The following is a 21598-nucleotide window of genomic DNA, read 5'->3' as shown; positions in this document are numbered from 1 at the left end:
ATTCTTAGGGAAATGGATGGATCTGGAGAATATCATCCTGAGTGAGGTAACCCAATCACAAAAGAATTCAATTAATGTAAAGGAAATTTCTTATACTAGTGATATTTAACAATGAATATTGATATTTGCAATTTCTATTTGATAATTGTTTTTTGTATTTTCTATCTTTCCTGTCACCTAGAACACTGTGTGGATAGAAGAGCTGCAAAACCAGTTGGAGATTAATTCTACATCCTTGGGGCACTTTTGTCATCACAGGGGAGCATTGGGTAGAGTATAAAATTACAGTTCTTTTTTATTTCTACACCAGGCTTTTTCAAACTAAGAAAGATAGGTTTGAAATGATTGGGCTGTTATAGTTTTAAAGTGAAATGTAAGCCAAGATTCCAATCACAGTAATGAAAGCCATCCATGTGGATGGATGCATCACAAACCCCAAATAACAGGTATTTACTGCTAATGTTATGGTTGCTATTGATGAGGATTTGGGGTCAGGGGTCATCTTTGTGCACCCTTGCTATTCAGTTGTTTGTATTAAGAAATATATCTGACAAAAATTTTTCAACTCAAGATAAATATATAAAGTGTTAAAGTTATTCTTAAGACAGCACTTTTGGAGCTATCTGATTTTGTATGTGTCGTTTTGGTCAAAAAACAGAATTGTGGGAAGTTCCTCTTGTCAGGCAAGGTCTCCTGAAAACCACTGAAACATGCTCCTCTCTATCTCTTTCCTAGACAATATTTAACTTATCATAGCATTGTGCTTATGCGGATGGTGAAATGTTTCTGGTCAAGAGCCACAAACCAAGTACTTCATTCAAACTGTTTCTCTTCCAGCACCATTCCCTGTTCATGATCCTTGAATGTGGAGTTAAATTTTCATTTCAATTTGTTTCAGCAGTTCTTTATAGCATGTATCTTGATCTACTTACATGTGAACATGCCAATGGTTGCAAATGCATACAGAATTATCCACAGAGAACAATGGAGAGGTACAGACAATCAGTCTCGGTTTTGTTCTCACCCTTCTTGGAACACTTCCCACTGTTTCTTCAATGAGCTCCCATTTTCTCATAGCATAGGCTTATTCCTATAACTACTAGGAATGCAGGAAAAAGTATATTGCAATTTTCTAACTGATACTCTATATTTCAAACAAACCACAGAAATTTTAAAAGTCTGGTGCAAAGGACACTGTTTCCCATGCTTGTGGATGGCACCCAAATGAAAACAGCACTGTTTAAAGACACAAACATGGTCAGACAATAGAGAAGCTGACCTCGGAAAAGCCTCGGCTAATGTGATCATATTTTATTAAAATCCTTCGCAATGACCACCTGAAATAAGAAAGCAAAGGTCAAACAACGGCTGCACTTTAAATTTTCATTTTTAACCTAAGGCTATTAAAGAAAAAAAACCCTGAAATTTAGACAATGATCCAATTTTCTTTCACTATTCATATGTGAGTATGATCCATCTTTTGTAATAAGTCCTTAGAGTGTTCCTGAATAAGTAAAAGGGGAATTCTGGAGATTTTTGCAAAGCAGCAAGGCCATAGATAAGAACATAGGAGATGATCCTAAAGTGAAGAAAATAGTTTTACTGCCTCTGTGGTATTTATACCAATCTATCCTTGTTTTCAGCATTCCTAAATGAGACAGCATGGAAGAAGGCAGTATCTCTTTATCTCAAGCAGAATATAACCAGATCATTATCTTTAGAGAACAATTAAAGCAATTGGGAAGTAGTAGGCCTCTTATAATAAAAAACAAAATCTCATTATAAGCCCCAAATCTGCATATCAGGAAACCACTGTGCACTGGAGAAGGATTGCAAGATTTTGGGGTGGAATGATGATCCAGCAAATAGTAAAGTTTTAAAATCCACTCTTGTCCCCAAATGATTCAGTTAATAAAGAACGTTCATTTTTCTTTTTTTCTTTTTTTTTATTGGTTATTTTATTTATTTACATTTCAAATGATATATCCCTTCCTGGTTACCCCTCCACAAATCCCTCATCCCATCTTCCTTATCCTCCCCCCCTTTGCCTCTAAGAAGATATAAGGGTGCTCTTCCACCCACTCACCCGCTCCTGCCTCACTGTCTATCATCTCCCTATGCTGGGGTATAAAGCCTCCACAAGATCAAGGGCCTCCCCTCCCAATGATGGCAGTTAAAACAATCCCCTGCTACATATGCAGCTGGAGCCATTCTACTTAAGAGAGTAGAATCATATAGGAAAATCTCTTTATATCAGAAAATACAACACCAATATCACTAGAGGAAAACAACCAAGGCCTCTGCCCTCTATAACAGTAGCATAATGTATTTAAATACTGTTAGGGGCCAGAAAATATTACGGAAGCTTTATTCTTAGAAGCCTAGCAAGGATTCTTCATTCTTAATCTTCTAAGTGTTAGGTAATTTTCTTATATATCCTTTGTGAACATTCTGCTTGTCAGGCATTTTTATGCTGAGTACCAAGTTCTCTTTATCCCCCCCGCCCCAGTGGAATTATTGTAATAAAATATGTATGGTTGGTTACCAATGGAAGACTGCCATTGTTAACATCAATGTATTTCCTGTAGTTATATGGCATTCTTTAAAAAATAGAAAATAAATGGTAATGTCTTTCTCTATTCTGGTGACAGTACCCTGGCCTTTACTTTGAGTTCCCCTGAGAAAACTACAAGATTCTTTAAACAGGGTTCATTGTGTTTCTTTCTCTAAAATAAAAATGCACTCATTTCTTGGAAATAACACAAAGGTATTATCCCTGTAAAAATTCAGAAGTTAGTTGACAAGCAAATGGATTTTGCATGTCATGATAGGCCAGGTTTTCACACTAAGATAGTGAAGTACTGCCATTTCTCAAGTGCTGGGCAAGTATAATAGATGTTTTCTTTCCTAATTGTACAATTCTTACATGGCTCATTAGAGGTCTTGGTGCCATAAACTTGCTCATGGTTTCAGCTGGCAAGGATTCCAACATCTTGATACTGATATTATCACTCTCAGTTGCTACAGTGGGAAAAGAGAACTGAAAGATATTGCTCCAGCAGGACACATTGATGACATGTAGTTTGATGCTGCTTGTTAAATTGAACTTTGTATTTTGATGAGGCCTGGAAAGAAAAGAAAGATAGGAAATCTGACTGTGGATTTGGTCTAGAGTTTTCTATCAAGTGTCTATTCAAAGCACATATATGACTGTATGTCATGTCATTATAGTATGTAGAATTTGGATAGACTGGCTATGTTATGGTTGGCTTGGTTGGACTTAGTCATTGAAAGTTTATATAGTAGAACATGACTCTCAGTTTTGTCTGAGCCTTACAACTGGTTCATTGGTTCTGTAATAGTCAGAAGATTGAAACATTAATAGGATGGCAGTAATTTTAAAGACTGCCAAAGTTAATTGATTATATATATTCTATGGAACATCCTACAGGATGCCTATATTTACTATGGTTATTTCAGGCATTTTTTTGTAGTATTGTTGAATTTAGTTTATTTTATTCACTTTACATATAATATGAATTTTTTTTCAAAACTTGATCTTTATTTTTTTCCCATTTGATTTTCCTTCTCAGCCAAAATTTTAGAATGGAACTTGTGGCATTAATAAGTAAATTACATGTTCAATAAAATTAATGAAGACTTCAAATGTGACAGCAGACAGATTGAATATTACCTTGAGAATTAACATGAATCTGGAGAATACAGGAGCTATCTTTGAGTCTCAGTGACTGGAAGTGAATGTTGGATCTATTTTTTTCATATAATATAAACACATTATTTTTAAAAATTCTGCAAGAATTTCATGGGATGTACTTTGATTGTTTTCATCTGTTGTCCAATTCCTCACACATCTACCATCCTTTCCCTTCCCTACCCTCCCTATCACAGCTTTCTTTTTTTGTTTTTTCTTTCTTTCTCTCTTTCTTTCTTTTTTTCTTCCTTTCCTTCTTTCCCTCTTCCTCTCTCTTTCTCTTTCTTTCTTTCTTTCTTTCTTTCTTTCTTTCTTTCTTTCTTTCTTTCCTTCTTTCTTTTACTCTTTCCACTGTTAATGACCAATTTGTGATGTTCTAATAATTTTGGATGTGAGGGCTTTGACTGGAGTATTGTGAATTTATTAGGTGCTATATTCTTAAAGAAACTTGACCACCCCCACCAGCAGCTGAGTATTGACTACAACTCCTTTACTAGGGGGTAGGACTTAATTATCAACTCCCTTCTCCATGTTAGGGTGAGTTCTGGCTTGGCTTGCATAGGTCTTGTGCCTGCTGTCACAACAGCTATGATTCACATATACAGTTTCCCTGCTGTGTCCAGATGACACTGTTTTTTATAGTCATTAACCAGTTCTGGCTCTTTCACTCTTTCTACCTCAATTTTGCTGAGGTTTTTAGCAGAGGGAATGTGGTATATATTTTCCACTTACCACTAAGCATTCTTCTACCTCTTAGTCTCTGAACTTTGGCCAGTTGTTTGTTTCAGTTTATCACTATCTGCTGAAAGTAGGAACCTCTCTTGTGGGGGTGGAAACATTTACTAATCTATGGGAATAAAGATAAATCATTAGGAGTTAGATTAATTCTTTGTCCATTTGGAAGAACAGTAGTGTCTTCTAGGGTATTTTTGTCTATCTATAGTTTCTTAGCCCTATAATGGTTCCAAATATGTATTTCATCTTGTGGAGTAAGCAATACATCAAATCAGAAAGGTATTTGTTACTCTCAGATAGCCATACTACTATGAAATAAGTGGACATCTTTCCAGACCTGTTACTATTTTACTGCTCAGTGGTAGTTGTTGGATAAGACTTACTATTCCTTTCCTTCTTTGATAATATGCATAGACCCTTCAAACCATGAAAGTTATCTGATAAGAATGAAACTTTCAGTTCAGTACCATCCTGATTTCTCCATGTTCTGTGATTAAAGTATGTGGCATTTTCAGCAACAATATAATAACTTTTTGTTAATGACAACGTTAATGTCTCTGTGTGTGTGTGTGTGTATATATATATATATGTTCTGTTCAAAACTTCTAGATAGCATTTTCTAAATACACTAGCAGTGTTACTCCACAATAGTGAATAATGGTCAAATATGTTGGGAAATACTGGTTACAGGAAGAGAAATTATATTTCTAGATAAATTTCTACAATGAAAAATTATAGACAGTTCTTTCAAAAGTTATATGATCATAGAACTCATGTTTTTGTAAAGTCTTTATAGGGCAAAGAATTGTAGGGGTAGAGAAAAAAACATTATACTGCACACTATGCTATAAACATAAAAGAGATGATTGTTAAAATGTGTGGGTGTTTAAGGGGTGACAGAACTGAATCTATTGTTGATACTCCAGATCCTCAGTTCAGTTCAATTCAGTTCAGTTCACCTCAGCTCAGTTCAGTTTAGTTCATTTTGATTCATTTTTGACTAAGCATCTATTAATATTATCAGATTATATAGGAAGCTCTGTGCCTAGTTTTGGATTACAGTGTGTAGCAGTAGGTTTTTTAAAGGATGTTATGGTTGACATGTACTAAACCAGGGATTACTATGACTCTCTTCTTAGGTTCAAAAAAATGTCACTGTCTTACAGAAATCTGGGACCTTTTATGAAAGAAATATCAGTATGAAAATTGGTATAAGAAGAACAAAATTCCATTCCTTTTGGAGGTATACTTCTTTTCAGGAAAAGTCCTACTTTCTGTCTTTTTGTAGGCTTGCAGGAAATTTATCATATAGACAAAATTGCTTAAGTTATTACGGGATAATTGCTTAAGTTGTACTGGATAATTGGAAGACTTCGCTGAAAGTCCCATTGACCTGATTGGGCCTTGATCTTTCAGGTGATCTCCTGCCATCTTACCATTAACTACTTGGGAACTACAGACACCAGTCACTAAGTTAACACATAAAACACACTGATCATTCTAGAAATTAGTATAGTAGCTGTATGTAGGAAGATGGGGATGAGGACTAAATATATGTGGAATATTTTAATGACATATTATTAGTAAATGAAAGACATACAGTTTGGAAAATGAATCCATATTTGATTCAGTGAAATTGAGACTAAATACAACTTATTTACACCACAAAAATTATTTTAGTCAATAAAATGATAAGTCAGGGATTGATAATAGTAGGAAGAAAATATAGTGATTTATGGTTGTGTTTCTAAAGAGACTAAAGAGTAGGAAGCCCTCACAGGCTAAAGAGTAGGAAGAAAGAAGAGAAAAAAGAGTTTGGCAGGTACCTTTAAGTGTGAATTATATGTTTAAACCCTGGGAGGGAGTTATTGGTAGAATGTGTACTAATAAATATCACATCTCAGACATGAGTGAGCATTATATTTAATGTAATTAGTTAGTTGTATATTCTGTGACTAGTAAGAAAGAAAATTTGACCACTACTAGTAATTGAATATTTACAATGGGTTGTAGTTTGAATGTGAAATGTCTCACATAAGGTCATATGGTTGGTGCCAAGATGATGGGACTCTTAGGGAGGTGGAAAGTTGCTGAAGAAGCTGGGTTAGTGCAGTAGGCTTTGACACATATATATTCTTTTTCCTTAACTTTTATTGGTACGGGTGTTTTGCTTGTATTTGTATTATGTAACATTTGCTTGCAGTGCCCTCACAGACCAAAAAAAGGGCATCTGATTCTTCGAATTGGAATTACTGTTGGTTGGTAGTCACAGTGTGGGGTCTGAGAATCAAACTCTGGTTCTACTGAAGCGCTGTCAGGACACTAAACCACTTAACCACCTCTCTAACCCTCCTCTTTGCCATTTTATGGTCCGGCCTCATTTTCTATTTCCAAGATGTGGATGTGACATGAGCAGGCAGCATCTAGATCCTGGTACTGTGTCTTCACCACCGAGATAGTGTTTCCCTTCAAAATGAAGTAAGGTTTATATTTAACTTTTCAGCTGCTTATTCCCCAAAGCTGCACCTAATATTTGGCTGTGGGTCTCTGTATCTGCTTCCATCAGCTGCTGGGTAAAAGAGAGGACAGATATGCTACACTCCTGTCTGCAAGTATAGGAGCATATCATTAATAGTGGCAGAGTTCAGCGCTCTTTCATAGGATGGGTCTCAATTTGGGTCAGTCACTGACTGACCGTTCCCTCAACTTCTGCTCCATCTTTATCCATGCTCATCTTGTAGGCAGGGCAAAGGCTGGGTCTAAAATTTTGTTGGTGGGTTGGTTTCCACATCGCTCCATTGGAAGTCTCTTGACTGGTTACAAGACTTGGCCATTTCAATTACCATATACCTTACTGATAGGAGTGTTAGCTAGGGTTACCCTTATAGGCTCCTGGGAGTTTCACTTGTCCTAGGATTCCAGCTCAATCCGAAACCATCCTTCTACTACCAATTTCAGTTCTCTTTCCAATTTCTCCACATACTTAAACCCTTCCCTTCCCCTTTCCAACACAGTTCCTTCCCTCCTTCCATCTCTGATTTCTATTTTATTTCCCCTTCTGAGTACCTTGGGTGTTCCTTGTTTTCTTTTGGTCTATGGATTGAAACATGTTTTGCCTTTACTTTATGGCTAATATCCACTTATAAGTGAGCATATACTGAGTGTGTCTTTCTGAGTCTGGATTAACCTACTCAAGATGATCTTCTCCATTTGACTGGAAATTTCATGATGTACTTACTTTTAATAGCTGAGTAGTATTTAATTGTTTAAGTGTACCATATTTTCTTTATGAATAAGCATAGTTGAGCAAGTGTCCTTGTATTATGGTAAAAATTTGGGGAGATACAGGCCCAGGAGAGGTAGAGCTGAGGATTAAGTTCCCAAATTTCTGAGAAACTTTCAAATTGATTTCCAAAGTGGCTGTACAAATGTGCACTCCCACCATCAATGGAGAAGTCTTCCACATGCTTCATATTCTTGGTAGACTTTCTTGACTAGCCATTTTGACTGGTATAAGATGGAATCTCAAAGTTGTTTAGATTTGCATTTCCCTGATGACTAAGACCACTGAACATTTTCTTAAGTGCCGTTAGAAATTTCTCTGCTGAGAATTCTCTGTTTAGCTTTGTACTCCATTATCTTAATTGTGTTATTTGGCTTGTTGGTGTCTAATTCCTTCAGTTCTCTCTATATTGTGGATATTAGTCATCTGATAGATGTAGGTTTGGTGAGATATTTTCCATTATGTAGGCTGCTTTTTTTTTTTAATCCAATTAAGGGTGTCCTCACATTTTGGATATGCCTGTGTAGCTGCAAAGAACTGCTTTCTCCCTAACTTTAACAGAAGTGTTGCAATAGAAGAACAAGAGTAAAGAGTATGTAGTTGGAAGAAAAATCAAAGATAACGTGGAAATGAAAATTTTAACCTTTTAGAAAATAAAATTGAAGGCATGGTTTGAATAAACAGCAAAAAATCTTTATCAGATTCTGAGTTCCAGATATAGAAAAGCATACCAGTACTGTGTCCAGTGAGGCCTGCTAGGACCCTAGGATATGCTTCTCAGTTCCATTTTATACCACTGAATATTAGTATATGTTAATTTTTATTTCTTTCTCTTTCACATTTCTGTTTAGTAGATTTTTGGAAAAATCACAATTAGGGTGGCTATTAATAACTGAATATATATATACTTTTAATTATTTTTAAAGTTTACCTACATGTATATATGCATTTTGGCATAGTATGTGGTTTTAGTGGTCAACAGAAAACTCACATTTACAAAGTAGGTCCACATGATTAAACTCAAGTTACCAGGCTTGACAACAAATACCTTTACCTGCTGAACCTAGTCACTAATATTTATAGATAGTTTTTTATTTTAATTTTTACTGGCTTCAAAAATCATAACTTAATTAAAGCAATCATAATTAAATTATGGAAACGAGTTGATCAATAAGTATAAATGCCATCAGATATGATAGCAATCATCTCTTAACTAAAAGAATGTAAGAATCTATAGCTAGACTCCTTAATTTCATCTAAAAATTAAAATTAGATTTTTAAGAATGACTTTTTAGAATATATTCATATAACAAAAACAAATTAAGTCTATCTCCCATCTTTTAAGAGAAAGGTATCCCATTCCTATACCTAAATGAAGAAATTAAGAAATACATTGGGGTGTTGCTTTGAAAACTAGTAATATATGACCACTGGCAATTAAACTTTAAAGGGATAGATATAGGTACATCATTGTAGTATTTTATTATAGAAATTCATCTGTATTCTATTTGTGACTCTCATAACTATACAGCTATAAAGTACATTTTCTATTCTGAAATGCAGATGAACAGATTCCTGTAGTATTATCATCATAGAAAAATTTATTCAAGTGCTTATTCATTTCAACAATTCAGGCAAAATTTTTGGATGTTACTTTTTGCATTTGTATTGGAAGCACAGATTAAGGTCCTCAAAACATAAAGTTTAATAATTATTTATTTAAAATTGACACAATCTTTAGTGTAATTCAGAATGTACATGATTGGATTAATGTTTCTGGAAGAGTGATGTAGAAACTGTAAAGACATAGTTGTTTCAGATTTTATAGAAAGTTAAATGTAGGATTTCTAATGGTAAATTCTGAGATCATCCTACTAGTATGTATAGATATTCTGTAAGACATGTTAAACATGGTGCTAAGCTATTTTTTAACCCCTAATTTGCCCAATGTTTGACAGGAAAAGAGGTTTATTTGGGGGAGAATTTAGTGGTTATGCTTTAGAAAAGGCAAAAAATACTAAATATAGACTTAGCAATAAAGTTGCTAAAATTACAGTATTTTTGTTTATTCTTTAGATAATCTGGTGGTGCAAAAGTCACATAATTAACTTAGAAAATTAACTGTTAGGATTATTAGAACTTGATTTTAATAGAAAGATATGTTAGTCTCAATATTTTTTAAATTTAATAGCATAATTGCCAAGGCACTATGTAGATCTCACATAAATTATAAGAAGGAAACGTAAACTAAACAGTGTCCTAAGGAAAACGTTATTTGGGTTTGTTGTTTTCTAAAAGGCATTTCCAGTAGAAGAATAAATAGTATAAATATTGCTTCTTTAGACGTAATGTGATTTTAGACAATATATCGAATGGAGAATTTTTAAAATTAATTTCTTATTACCTACTTCTCTTTCTATGTGGGCACATGTGGAGGCCAAGGACAAATTGCAGGAAATTAATTTAGTCTTTCCACATAATAGTCATATCAGCCTCCCAAATAACTACATATCTTGAAGAAAAATGGTGAGAAAAAATAAAAATGGGGAAAATTTGACCAGGATTCATGTATTTGATTGTCTATGTAATGATGACATTTGTGTATTGATTTTCATTTCACTATGTTATGATAAAGCATCTGAGGTGATGCTATGATATGTTATCATTACCCAAAGCATCTTGGAGAGAAAGGGATTTATTTTATCTTATACTTCCAGGTTACATTCCATTACTGAAGGAACGTAGAGACTCAGAGATGGAACCCAAAGGAAGGACCACGTGCTATTTCATGCACAAATTCTCTTAACCAGGATCTCACTCATAACCAGGAAAGTAGACAGGAACAATGATAGATGTTGCTTGCTTTGCTAGCTTACTCACTAATTTATTTAGAGTCTTAGTCAGCTATTTTTATTATATTACCCAGGACCACCTACCTAAATATGATACTGCCCACAATTGGTTGTACCTCCCTTTTCATTTGATAAGGTAATTCCTATTTGCATACACATAAACCAATCTGATATAGGCAGTTTCTCAACCGAAGCTCTATTTCAGATAATTGTAGATTGTGTAATGTTAAGAATTAAAAGTAAGACACTTGTCTATAAAAGGGCATATCTTAGCTTTAGCACTGTTTAATTGACTTCCTGACCTGAAATCTCAATCAATTATTCAAATGTACTTCTTAAACAGTTTGAAGCCAATAAATAAGATGACTTTCTTGTTTTAAACTTTATCAGCAAGCGTTATCTAACATAAGAATAGGATTTTGGGAGTAGGAAGATGGTACAATCAGTCAGAGTGATTGTTTTGAATGTGGGAGAAGGTGAGTTTAAATCCCCAGTACTCATGTAATTGTACTTGCCTATAAATCCTAGGTCCTCTCTGGCTATCTATTCTAGCCCAAACTGTGAGCTTCAGGTTTAATAAAGTACTTTATTTCAAAAGGAAAGGTGGAAATCAATAAAAGACACCGTATGTCCTCTTCTGGCGTGTATGTATGTATACACCACGCCCTAGTGAGTGCGTGCACGCGCGCGCACACACACACACACACACACACACACACCATTTTCAAGAAAATAAAGTCTTATTAACTTTTACCAAAGTTTTTGGCAACTAGAAAATTCTTTAACTGATTACTCCTCTATACTGGCATCCAGCTGGTAATAGGACAGGATGGGTCTTCAAACAAAACACTAAGACTATTTAACATCAAATCTGTTAACTGAGTACAGTTTTTTAGTCTTTCACTGCTTCCCAAAGTGAGTTCCAAGTAGGATATCCAAGAAAAAAATACTCATGGAATGAGATTTACTGCTAAAATGCAGGTAGAAAATTCCAAAGCTAGTATAGGACAAGTCTGACCCTCACATAATTGAATGTTGCTATTGTTTACGTTATTAAGATAATTGACTATTGTTGTCATCCTAAGCATCTGGCTGGATAAACCCTCCTGCCTTAAAACATTCAAGATAGTATTCAATTATTGTACTCTTGCACAGGGCAGATATAAAATGAGTTTGTTTTTAAATCTTAGGAAAATGATTTAAACATTGATAAGACACTACTATTTTTCTTGGTATTTAATTCTTAGCCATTCATTTTTTCATCTCTTATTTTTGTTGTAAGATCGTGCTGGGCAAAGCCTGTTTCTGAGTTCAGCTGAATGAAATGCTGATGAGTTCCCATTTCAGCCTCTTATTGTACTCTTCCGTCATTTGAAGTTCCTCAAGTCCACACTTTCCATAAAACTCTAGATGAGTAGTTTTCAACCTGTGTTTGTGTCCTCTTTGGGGATTGTATATCTGGTATCCTGCATATCAGATATTTATATTACAATTCACAATTCATGGCAGTTCCACAATTACAATTATGAAGTAGCAACAGAATGATTTTATGTTTGGGGGGGTCACCACAACATGAGGAACTGTCTTAAATAGGTTTCAGCTTTAGGAAGGTTGAAAACCACTGTTCTAAACATACAGTAAATGTTCCTTGTACCTTTAAGGAGAGTGGTTTGTTCAGGATCTCTCCTTTGAGGCTACTTCAGTTGAAGGTATTGTGTCAATTATTTATCATCTATCATTTTTTTGCACTTCCTAAAAAATTTCTGATGCATAAGCCAGTTTGAGTGTTTTGTATTATGTGTCACTGAGAAATCTGACTGCAATCTGAGTCTTCTCCATACTCTGAAACACGTCATGATTCACTATTTTGCTTATGATTCTACAGCCCAGCAGCTTTCCGGCAACCGACATATAATGGGGATTGGTATCCGGTATTCTAAGTCAATGTTATTTTCTTGCATCATTTTGCACCTTTTCAATTTTCCTCAGTGACTCAAATTTGGCCTTTGAAATGTGTTTTGTTAACAGGAAAGATAAAAACAGCTCATTTCACTTGACCTTCAAATGTCTCTTCTCTTCTCATTCCTCGGCCTGGAGGAAGCACAGCTTGTCAGTACTTTCTATAGTGGAAAGTGGCACCCACCTTCCTCCCCCAGCTCTTCTCCTTCACAAGGCCCGTCATGCTTTGTCAATACTGACAAGCAATTATTAGTCTTTGTTTCTTTTACACTGTGTATTGGCAAAACAATCATTGAAAGGAATTGTAGAGGTAGAAGCCATTATCTTTGCTCTATTGCGGTAACACAGCTTTTAGGCTAGCTGAGAATATCCATTAGTTTTGTCCTCTTATCTAAAAATGATTCCTTCTTTGGTCTGTATTGTTGCATGAGTTGAATATTTCACCAACTTCTGCTCTATCAGGGATAGATAGCTTTATTTCCTCAATAGCTAAAGTCTTTTTCCTATTGGCCTTTGTTCATGCTTAAAGGTGTTCTTAGTCCATTTCAATTCCAGTTGTATTCACTGTAATTTGGGTACTTTTAAAAAGCCTATTTGATTCTCAAGAGCTTTTTTCCATCTTCTGTATTGTTCTGACCTCAGTGTGTTGAGGTAAATTCATTCTTAGGTACATTCATAGAGAGGATAGAAGAAGAACACTTAGCTGGGCGCCTGGATGAAATCACAACTCAGGAGCTTTCCCTCTGGAGGCTGATTGTATCCGAGTATGGAAGTCAGGCAAGATTCACTCAGCAAAATTATCCTTTTACAAACTATCATAAACTTTCAAGAGTGGCGTTGCATTTGTTCCATGCCCTGATATGATTTTATCTTATGAAAATAAATGAAGACCCCATCTCCCCAGTGAGAATAAAAACCTAGGTCTGTCTATACTTCTTTGGCTACAAGAGCCACCTGTAGTTACCTGGGTCCACTAGATTATACCCAAAGACAGACAGGGACCATGTGATGGTTTGTATATGCTCAGCCTAAAGAGTGGCACTATTAGAAGGTGTAGCTTTGTTACAGTAGGTGTGGCCTTGTTGGAGTAGGGATGTCACTGTGGGTGTGGGCTTTAAGACACTTCTAGCTGCCTGGAAGCGAGTCTTCCACTAGCAGCCTTCAGATGAAGATGTAGAACTCTCAGTTCTGCTTTCATCATGCCTGCCTAGATGTTGGCCTGCTCCCACCTTGATAATGATGGACTGAACCGCTGAGCCTGCAAGCCAGCCCCAATTAAATGTTTTCCTTTATATGACTTGCTTTGGTCATAGTGTCTGTTCACAGTGGTAAAATCCTATCTCAGACAGGCCACAAAAGCTTAACAGTGCTTAAATTTGAAATGAACAAAAGTTCTTGGTACCATAGCTAGACAGGTCTTAGGCCACTAAAGAAACCTGCTATTTTTACTCTGTTAAATAAAGAGTAAACTATTTACTTCTACTGATATTGGGTAGATTAGTGCCCCTCTCAACACTTGTCACAGGGAGTAAGAGAATGTAAGAAAATTTCACATCTCTTGAACATTTCATAGTTCCAAGGTTCAGTGAGGATGTAGAAGAGTGGTTGCTGAAAGAGTTTAAGAGTCAAAGATGATGGATAACTATGAGGAAAAGTGTCTTCTAGACATAGCGTAACAGTTTCCTAAATGAATTCATAGTAGTTGAGGCAGCATGCATAGGATCTGATTCAATTCAAGCCATACCCAATCCCAGTATGCACAGTGGAACTCAGCACTACCAGCCCTTGTTTTAGTGCTCTGGGAGTTGGTACCCGAGAGCTGCTGGCAGGGGTGAAGTTGGCTTACTTAATAGTGTGGTAAATTGCTCACAGTCTAGAAGAAGGCCATATATCCAGGAGTATTTGGTTAGCACTTAGTGAATTAACAAAATGTAAGACACAAAATTGGGTGAGTAGAAAAGGGAGGTTGCCTCTGGGAGGAATTAAATGGAAGGGTGAATATGACCAAGACACACTGTAGTTAATTTTAAAAAAGTAATGAAAATGAAAGGATGTATCTGACAGAAGTTTGTTTTTATTTGGAAACTTCAAATAGGCTCACTTTGCAGTTGCTTGCAGAACATATTTGGCTGTTGGTAGGGTGGAAGGGGAGGTCAAAACAGAACAGAGAATACAAACAGAAAAACAGCAGCAGCAACAATAACAACTAGAAAGCCGAAAGCTATGCTTCAAGCCCTGATTATTGTAAGAAAGTTTCTGCAGCATTTTGGTGTGATGTTTGTCATGTAGGTTGCATGTCACCGATCTGCACTTCAGATTAAAAGCAATCACAAAATTGAACAGATATTTATAACTTACTATGTAATGACAAAGCATTGTTTATTTTTAATGGTTTGGGTTGCAATCTGCTTATTATTTTTAGTTTTATTTTAAGCTCTTCCCATAAGGAATCTGTGATAATATATGAGCACAAAATTTCAAGGCTTACTATTCTGAAAGGGTTTGGAGACCTTGTAAACTCCATTGAATTTTTCCGAAGTGTTTTTATTAGCCACTCGGAATATATAGTCATGCTATTCCTGTGTGCTTAAACTTTAAAATTGTTAGATAACAGAAATAAATGTGAAAAATACTTCTAAAGGCACATTAATGAAAATTATCAATACAACATAGAATTTGCATAGAAGTGATTGGTCAGGTACTTTCAGTAAATAATTCTTAAATTGTCTATCATAGGAATTGATAGGGAAGAGTATCTCTATAGACTCTGGTACTGGGAAAACAGAAGCAGGCTAAAAGGAGTTTTCTTCTGCTTAGACTCACGTTGCTGAGAGGCATAAAAGATAGAACTCTCACATTTAAATGTCATCTGCAAGAATTTGACTCAGCCATTGCTAGAGAGCAATTTTATTTATTTTATGGTATCCCTGATTAATCATTATCTTCTTGATCACTTGATAAGCATTCAAGTTGTCATAAAGGTCAATTCAGAATAATTATATAAATATTCTTTACTTTTATTAGTCATCACTTATATGGGACTCTTGATAATTGAGTTCTTTAGGAATGACGAAACCCAATATCTGCAATCCTATAGTCATATATATATATATATATATATATATATATATATATATATGTGTGTGTGTGTGTGTGTGTGTGTGTGTGTCTATATATATATTGACGCAGTTTCTCATGATGTGTTGCTTGAAAGAATAAAATTGTTTTTTTGCTACTTTATAACTACAACTTTACTACCATTATGAATCATAATGTAAATACTTTCAGAGAGAGAGAGATTTGCTAAAAGGGTTACAACCCACAGTTTGAGAATCACTAGTCTAGATATTTTATAAAGTGTAACTAAAATTTTTTAAAGTATATCTATGAGGATCTCCTGGCAGAGATAGTATAGATTTTCAAAGAAAAGACAGTCCCAAGCGCTGCTAAACATGGTTGCTTTCACTTCAAAGACAAGCATCTCAGATGCTCACAGTTCCTCTTATGCTCTTTGGAAGGCTGAAAGGCTGACTCTCAGAGTGCTCTGCTGTAATCCATCCTTCTTGAGTTTTTCTTACGACAGTAAAACATGAAGCTTTTAAAATATGTACTGAAACTTCTACCAAATTCTTATTAAACAGAGGGGGATGGGCTAACTTTAACATTGGCATCAATGTTAAAGAATCAGTACAATTCCCTGTCACTCTGATCTTTCACACAATCTTAGTTTTCTCATTTTTACTCATTTTACAACAGTTCAGACTTATGCAATCTTTAGCATTTGTTATTTTCTGTCATGGAGAGTCCTTCTCCCAGAATTCTATATGGATCACTCATCCTCATGGTTGGCATTTTTCTTCAAATTCCAATTCTAAAAAAGCCTTTTGAGTCTGAGTACCAGTTTTCCCAAACCCTTCTTTCCTTGACATAATGTTGAATGATTTTAGCTCAAAAGACCAAGTGAAATACTGAGAACCATTTCCTACGAACCCTTTTCATGTAGAGCACTCTGAACCTTTCATACTTCTGGGGTAAATTGAATGCAGATTGATAGTTAATTAGGAAGATAGACTAATGATGAAAGTCAATCTGGAGGAATCTAGAGAATCAAAACTATTAAGATCTAATCAAAACCAATAGAAATGAAATCTGAATTCAGTGGCTCCAAGGATCACTGTGCAATTGTTTCCATGGTTCCTCAGTGGAAGCATTTTCAAACGTCCCAGAAGTTTTCAGAGAAGCAGAAAGAAGAGAGAACAGTTTAACCATTATTATATGAACTCATGTACATTAGAGTAGAACTTAAGGCAGGATATCTGAAAGAAAGAGAAGCTAAAAGTCAAGCCATCCATCAATTCAGGAGGAAAATCTTATATAAAGGACTAACAAATTGATTCAAGAACTGTAAAAGTGAAGAATGGTATAGTTCTTCAATGTATTCCATAACTATGTTATTTTAACATTGGAAAATATCTAAATATAGTCATCTACAAAATAAAGCATAATTATATTCATACCACTAAACCTATAAAATTTATTTATATTTATAAAATAAATTATAAAATATAATGTTATAATTTATTTATTTATATTTATAAAATAATTAGTAAATCAGTATTTATGAAATAATTAGTAAACCAATGATACCATTTTAATGCACTGAATAATTATGAGGAAAATAGAACATTGTAATTAATGGCACCTTTTGAAAGGATTCATTTGAAATAACAGTAAAACAAAATGCAAGCTATCAATGTAGTAGTATGATCAAGGTTATCATGCTATGGAGACCTGGCCTTGAATAACTGTTAGCCTTTGGGTAGTATTTCTACCTCTGCTCTTGGAGATGCCTAAAGAGTTGTTAAGTCTAATCCTGTTCTCATAATCACATAAATCAGCTTTAAGTTCTACTGTGACAGAGGGTCAGTTCTATCAGAGCTATAAAACGGAGTTGCAGTCTTTTTTGGTTACATCATATTTAGCTTCCTGTCTATAGGGTAGTCTTATAGGCAGGAGCTTCTTGTTAGAGGTGATGACCACATAAAACTTAGTTTGTTACAATTACCTGCATTAAAAGCAAGAATACAAGAAAAGTCAGTGGTACCTTACCTATGTTCCCCAGAGCCTACGGAGGAGTAGCAAGTGCTGTCATTGTCCAGAACCCTGCCCTGTCTTTTATTCACCTACTTTTGTTATCTCACAACCCATTATAAGCTCTTCTTCTTAATCTATCTCTATTTTCAAATTTTGCAATATTTTAACTCCTAATCTTTCTTTCAACAGCAGGCCATGTCTGTATTGCAACTTATGTGAATAACTTGCAGCTTTTAACATAGGTATTATCCCTTTCATATAGATAGATAGCTCCTACATCACTGTCAACAGTTCGGCTGGTGAAGTGAATAGAAAAGCATTGAATGAAGAAATACAAATGGCCAATGGAAGTATGAAATGTTGTTTAAAGTTGCTCAGCAATTTTAAAAAGAATCAAAGCTACAATATCAAGACAATTTAAAAGAAACCAATGAATATGAGGAATATAGAGAGAGGAAAAATTGTACTTATGCAGTGTTAGTAGAACAGAAATTAATGAAGCCACTATGTATGTCAGTAAGGGAGTCCCTCAAACAACTAGAAGCAGAACTTTCACATGATCCAGGGGTGAAGTTTTACAATTTCTATACACATACACATACACCTACACCCACCCACCCCACACACATTCACAGTTCTTTTGAATAATGACAATTTTAGCTATACATATGTATACATATTTATATACACATATATTTTCTCTCTCTCTCTCTCTCTCTCTCTCTCTCTCTATATATATATATATATATATATATATATATATATATATATATACAGCATATATGCTCCTTTTTAACCATAGCACTGTTTTTAATAGTCAAGATATAGAATCAGCATAGATCTTACCAGTGAATGAATAGATAAAGAACACACACACATATATGCACTCAAGGAGATTTGCTCAGTTATAAAAACAAATATATTGACTTCAGGTAAAGGATGGGATTTAAAAGCATTATGGTAACTGAAATAAGTCAAACTGACAAAGTAACACATTTTCTATTACAAATGGATTTGGGATAAGAAAGTCATAAAAATAGAAGATTCTGAACAGAAAAGGATGTAGGGACAGGAGAGATAAGATTATATCATAATGTTAAGATGATTGTCCTATACTAGATGGTATAATGCAAATCCTACAACAAAACCCAATGGTTTTCACAATATGTACCTACCAATACAGTGAGACAACATAAATAATTTGGTTCCTTTTTAAGTAACATGATATATATTAAAAATAATGATGCTATTCTATATTAATACTACATTTAAATATTTTAGTATTTTTTTTGGCTATTTTCAACATTTTGACTTAATTATATTTCTTCTTTGGCTATCATTTCTTCAAACCCTTCCACATGCTCCTAGGTCTCCTTAAAATTTGTTGCCTCTTTTGTACTAAGTATTATTGCATGCCTAAATATATTTGTGTGTGTTTGTGTGTGTGTGTGTGTGTATACAGTCTATTGAGTCTATATAATATTACTTGTATGTATGGTTTCAGGGCTGATTATTTGACACTAGAAAACCAATTGTTATGTTCTTCTCTGCTCCTAGCTTTACTCAGTTACCTGTAGTTCTTTTTGTAGGGTTGAAGACTCATGGGCTTTTTATTTCCAGTTGTCCATGTTCACTGGTGTCTTCCTGGTTCAGCTCACATTTAATCAGCATATTGGTAAAGCTTTAGAGGCATATCTTCTGATCTTACTAGGGCACACAATTTCATAGCAAACTCACTGATCCTCTGGCTTCTACAGTCATTCTGCCTTCTCTTCCACAATCTGGGACAGAAGTATGTTAATGTTTTGTAGATTTATTCAAAGAAACTGGGTCTATACAACTTTTTATTTACATTGTTTGTTGTTTTCTTCACCGCTTTCTATCTGTTGTGAAAAGAAATTTTCCTATAAAGGTGAAGACTATATTTATCTTTGAGTAAAAGGTCAAATGTTTGTAGATTGTTGGGATTCTGCTGGATTAGTTAATTAGTGGTTGTAGTTTCTCTCTAATAACCATGACTTCACTAACACTGAATAGTTATTGGCTTTCTAGTAAGAGGCATGGTGGTATCCTTTTTTTAAAACAGGTCTTAAGTTCAATTAGAGAGATCATCAAAGTGCCTGTGCCACTACTGCATTCTTTAATAGACATTGTATTAGATGTTAAATTTTATAAGAATTTATGTTTAACTATTTTTATTTGTCTTTGTTTGTGTGTAAGCATATGCACTTGAGTGTAGGTGTTCACTAAGGCCAGAGGCATAGGGAAGGCTGCCTCAGGAGTTGGAGTCACAGGCTTCTCTGAGCTTCCTGATATGGGTGCTATGTAGAGAACTTCGTTCTTCTCTACAAGAGTATTGCATACTCTTAACAGCTGAGCGATCTATCCAGCTCCTCATATGGATGTTATTTGTGTTCCTCATTTAGTTCTTTCTGGCAAAGAAGCTGCAGAAGCAGTGTGATTATTACTAGAGGAAATTAAATATGGATTTTTAGTTTCAATAATACTGAGTGTATGCTGCTAATTTTGCCATGCTATTAAGTTTAGATTGACTATCTTTTCTTCTTTAAAACAACAATGTATACTAAGTACTAAGAGGGTTTTGAAACCACATTTTGTCATTAATTTCCTTGATGCCTGCTGTTGAAAACTAGGGACTTCTGAGTATTATACAAATGGTACACACTAAACTGCATACACCGTTTATAATTTTCTTTAGAATTCTTCTGCAAAACAATTTTGACACAGGGAATATGACAAAATATTGACTATGTTGAAATTCATTCATGTTTGTTTTATCACAAAGCCTACTCTGATTTGAAATTATGAAGTCTTGTACTGCCATAATAAAATTAAAATAAACATGTATGAGGCTATATCCGTCTAGAATGCTAGTGCCAGTTATATCATTATCAATGGATAAAAACCTAATCTGAAATTCTGAAATTAAAAATAAATTAAGTTTAATTAATCAACATATAGGATTAATGATAAACTACCACAAATCAATGTTAAACACATTGATAGGAAAGAAGTAGTTTAGTCACCTTAATTTCTACTTAACTGAAGTGTTTACGATAGGACTTATAAAATTTGTCTATCTCCTGTCCACATAGGGTGCTTTATTCTCAAATGTGATACATGCAAGGTGGTTTGGGCTTGGGTCAGTGTCTCTTTAAGTACAAAGCTAATAAAACAAGCCTCTGAGAGTTATGTTTTGCAGTAGTGTAAAAAGAGGCACTGAGATTCAAGCATCCTTGCTTGTGCCTTTCTTGTTTGGCTTCTTTGGATCTGTGGAGTGTAGCATGGGTGTCCTATGACAAGCAAGGATACTTGAATTTCACTTAGAATAGGGAAAAATAAAATAGTCATAAGAGGCAGATGAAAGGAGGGAACTGGGTGGGAGAGGGGATGGGGAAGGCAATGGAGGATTCAGGATCAGGTGTGCGGAGGACAGGAGAGATGGCCAGGTGGCCATGAGAATGAGTGGAGATCTGCAACTGACAGGGGTGGGGAGATAGAGCGCATCTCCAGGAAGAGGCAGAGAGTTGGCATAAGTAGGTGCCTGTGGGGAGCCGTGAATCTTGAGAGGCATTCGCCATGGCAGGATGGAACCTACTTCCGCTGTTAACTCCTAGTGGACAACTGTTTGCGCATGTGCATGGAGTGAAAAGGACGCTATGTCACGGCCCATCCTGGGGCGTTACGTAGGGTAATGAGCGAACAGCCAATCATGGGCAGACACGCCCACACTGTGGTATATATAAGCAGTGCGGATTTTGGGCTCGACCCTTTTTCCCTATGGATGGAGACAATAAACAGTTGCTGCAGAAGGAACCTAGTGTCCGCGTGTCTTCTTCCTGGCAAGACGACCGAGCGGGCTACAGCTGGTGCGGAGAAACCCAGGACGCCGGGAGAACCTTACAACAGCTGGTAGGTTTCAGAACTGCAGGACAGAGTGAG

This window comes from Mastomys coucha, unplaced genomic scaffold (assembly GCF_008632895.1).
Source record: "Mastomys coucha isolate ucsf_1 unplaced genomic scaffold, UCSF_Mcou_1 pScaffold2, whole genome shotgun sequence".
Lineage (NCBI taxonomy): Eukaryota > Metazoa > Chordata > Mammalia > Rodentia > Muridae > Mastomys > Mastomys coucha.
Note: the sequence above shows the minus strand (reverse complement) of the source record.